Source organism: Penaeus vannamei, chromosome 10, assembly GCF_042767895.1.
Source record: "Penaeus vannamei isolate JL-2024 chromosome 10, ASM4276789v1, whole genome shotgun sequence".
NCBI classification, from domain to species: Eukaryota; Metazoa; Arthropoda; class Malacostraca; order Decapoda; family Penaeidae; genus Penaeus; species Penaeus vannamei.
In genome coordinates, this window is record NC_091558.1 from 33,644,739 (window position 1) to 33,648,870 (window position 4,132).

The 4,132-nt window shown below is 35.0% G+C and overlaps 1 protein-coding gene across 1 annotated transcript in view; it reads left to right on the forward strand.

Moving 5' to 3' along the window:
• The window catches only part of Liprin-alpha (PTPRF interacting protein alpha), a gene marked incomplete in the record, with an annotated part of 310,208 nt that extends 308,000 nt beyond the window's left edge, over positions 1-2,208 (forward strand). The window contains 1 exon segment of the mRNA XM_070126522.1: positions 1-2,208. This exon segment is cut by the window's left edge and continues 1,695 nt beyond it.
• Positions 2,209-4,132: the final 1,924 nt, after the last annotated feature.

The window sequence follows — 4,132 nt, forward strand, 5'->3', positions numbered from 1 at the left end:
ACTTTACATGCCAAACTTGTCTTTGTAATTAATATGTGTAAAAAGCCTACTCATTATCAATTGAGACCTTTGGCAAACAGTGTTGGTTTGTATTAATGTTATGTTTGGTAACTGGCCAGGTTTGTACTGAGAATTATGAAGTGTACTTCCTGTTATCAAGGAGACTTGAGTTGGCCAGTTAACTTGTGTATGAGCTGTGTTGTCATAAGGAACTGATATGGTCTGTACAGTGCACTTTACATTGATGTTGAGTATGATTGATTGTTTCTGTGAAACTTGTGTAAGTAGTGTCCCATTCTCAACGTAATGTTCAGTGTAATGCCAGATATACTCACCTCATTGTTATATGTAAAGCTTCATGTTTACCAGATCATCTAGCCTGCATTCAAATCATGATGTTACATTAGTTTTTAATTTCCTCCTGTGTTCTGGTGCTGTGTGGCTGTAGTGACCTCCTCTCTGATCCTAAGCCTCCCTCTACTTGCTGCTTCTCACCACATAGCCCTCGTGCTTTCCCTCGAGTGCTGGCCCTGGATCTGGACGACCATTCCATTCATGTATTGTCATGTGCTGCATTGACCCGTGTGTGCTACTACCACTAGCTGGTGCTTCTCCCAGTTTGGTAGTGGAGTTCTAAAACATACCCCTGTACCTCTAGCCTAGGTTTTATTTGATATATTTTTTCATTCTTTTTATTATTCTGAATTTTTTTTTTTTTTTTTTTTTTTTTTTATATATATATACTTTTAACCATTTTTGACATGGGGTCATTTATTGTGACTTGCATCATGAAACTCATCGCTCCCATATCCTCTCACAAAGCAGCTTTTTGAGATGAGACTGAACTCACTGTTTCAGCTGATGTGACTTAAACATTTTCCAAATGATTACTAACTTAATTTTAGACAAACTTTCATGTACCCTGTAATAATGCGCCTCACAGAGTCAGATATGCAAAGGGGGAAAAAAAAAAAATCAATATTTTTTATTGTAGAACTTGTTTATTTGTAAAGTATGTTGTTAATCACTAAATCTAAAATTAAGCAGAAAATCTGAAATTCCCTACACACATGCCTACTCCTTGCACCACCCTCTTTCCCCTCTCCCAACACTTTATGATGATTCATTGGTTTGCGTTGACCTTTGTTCAGAACTCCTTCCAAACCTCCTACCTCTCAACTTTCCATAAAACTCAGTGTTCTTTATGGCAGTATTATGATATTTGCTGCAATTTTGGCTATTTTAAAATGAAGGCCTATGTATCTCTTTATGTGATTCACACAATATTGACTGAATTTTATTTTTTCATATTTTAGATGATATCATTTCCATGATAATGTATAGGGCTGGGTAATACATTTGTGTGATCCTTAGTAAGACTTACTTATTTTCCCAGCAAGGCAGCACCAGTCTTATAATCTTGTCAGTGTTTTGTGCCATTTTCTGATTAATTCTAGGACAAAATGGGCAATAAATTAGTTAACATTTATGATAACATGATTAAAACTAACTGTATTTTTAGTATAAACCTTTTTATATATGGTTATTTTTGTGGAAGCTTGCTCACTCAGTACAAGTTAAAAGGAGTCTTGATCATCATCATTCCTCTCATGGTGTGATCTAGATGCTCTTGTAGAAGAATCATGTGGAATCCAAAAGATCAAATATGGACTGGCCAGGTATATTTTATGTATCAAATCATCTCCAAGTGTAGCTATGTAAGTAGATTGTTCAGATGTAGAATAACGAGCCCAACCAAAGTGTCGTTGGTGAGAGCTCTTCGCCCTGAATCACCCACAACAGGCTGCTCAGGGGAAGGCCTACCAATACTACTACTAATCTTACTGTTCACCTCACTGCATCTACGAGTGAGGTTTTGCTGTGTTGATTTTATGTCACTTTACGTTCAACACTGATGCCATGATCCTCCCAAGTATTCAGAAGTATGTTGCATGTTGCCTTCTGCTCATGGTCATTGCAGAGGGATCAGCAGAGAGAGAGAGAGGTAAATAGAGAGAAAGAAGTGAGAGAGAGAGAGAGAGAAAGAGAAATATAGAGCCACCTCCAGTGTTTGTGTTTAAAATTGTATATGGGTGGGATCATGGCAGCTCTTTACATATCTTGTGTCATCGTCTTCTCTTTTGTTACATCAAAGTACTTCAAAAATCATGTAATATATCATTAATAAATGATGATTTCTTAAGTAGACAAGATTTTTTTAAATGAGCCACCTTAATTGATTCTGTCTGGTAAGTAGTCAAAATTGAGTTATTTTTAAAATGATTTATTTTATTATTATTTTATTATTAAAGCAATATTGTATTTATTTACATACTACCACTGTCTGTACCCATTTCCTGTAGTGTAGCTGTCATGTACTCATTTTATGAACATCAGTCATTTACATTTATATATATCATTATTAGCATTCATATAACCATATCCTAAAATGAAAATGGATATTAGAAAACAGTAGCCTCGGTTTTCATCACCCAGTAATGTGCAGGTTTCACATACGCACTAGGTTAAGCGTTTTCATGATACTGGTATGAGTATTTCTTCCTGCTTGCAATCTTGAACCCTTGAGAGTGAAAGCACTCTGTAGTAACCATTAGACTCAAAAGGAATACATCCTTATTTTCTTTAGATATTCTTGTTCTATTAATCAGACTGTAAGATATATGATAATGGACAGGCATCTTCTTAGAAGGCATATTGGTGATCTGCTGGCTACTTGCTGAGCTGCTCCTACCTCAGAAGATGACCCAGTTCCGAAGACACATATTCACTCAGAAGGTCTGAGGTGATTATTGTTTTACTGAAAATAGGACTATTCTGGAATGTATGTAGTAGTCATAGCTTGCATTTGTATTGTATTATGCCTTTTTTACTATTGGTTGGAGTATATTGCATCACTAACAGCAAGAGCTGCAAAGTGTACAATGTGAAATGATAGTTATTCATTTAGAAGAGTAGCCATTTATGAAAGTACATGTGTGGAATAAAAGAAACAAGAACAGTTGATACACAATAATTCACTTTGATGTAGAGGCTATGGTGACCAATTACTGTGCACAGTTTAATTAAAGGTATGTACATATTCAGATTCTGTATTGCAAACTTGTGTTAATATATTTTTAAAACTGGCAAGGCAGTATAAATCCTGATATGTTGGTAGGCAATGAAGAAAGTACATTTTTGTTCAAACCATGCAGTATTCCAGAAAAAAAAAAGAAACTGGATATATTTCTATGACTACAAAAGTTACATCAGTAGTGGCATATGTCATTAACCACATGCCGCTGGGGATGGTATGTGCATACATGCCATGCCCACTGTGTGTTTAATTAAGTAATTGTTTTTACATATAGATGGCTCCACAAGTACTAAGTCGCCAATGAGCTAATTACAAGAACTACCTGTCTCACATGTTTACCCTTTTCCTTGATTTTCAGTAATATTTTCCAGTATTTAATACTTCCATTTGTAATGTCAATAACATTATAGGAATTATGATGTTTATGATGAAACTGTTGATAGGATTTGTAAAAGAAAAAAAAAGAAGAGATTTCCCACATTTTGGTGGCTCCTGTGTGGCTAAGCACTGGCTGAGCCATCTATGTATAAAGACATTTCATAAAACAATACAAAAGAGAACACATTTTCCTGGGAGCATTGGGTAAATTGAAGCATCAGAGGTACCAAATAATTAGCAAATTTAAGATCATCATTGAAATAATGAGAGTTTTGAAGGAACAAGACTTTAATTGAAATAATGAGTGAAAGTTGTGCAAGCAGACATAAGAAATAAAAACAATGTAGGATTTACTTTAAAAATAAATGAGCCTTCTGAAAAAAGAGGGGATTGGCATGAGTTTTACAGTAAATACAATGCAGTCTTACTTGGATGATGTATATAATAATAATAATAATAATAATAATTAAAAAAATAAATAAATAAACAGGATAAATAGTTACAACTCGCACTGTAGGGGATCACCCCTGCCATGGGCCTCAGCCCTTGCCTCAACTAATTTTGCTTGGACTTTTCTTCTCCACCTTCTTTTTCCTTTTCTTCTGTCCACATCCTGATGTAAGAGATATATGCTTTTCACTACCATACTAACCTACC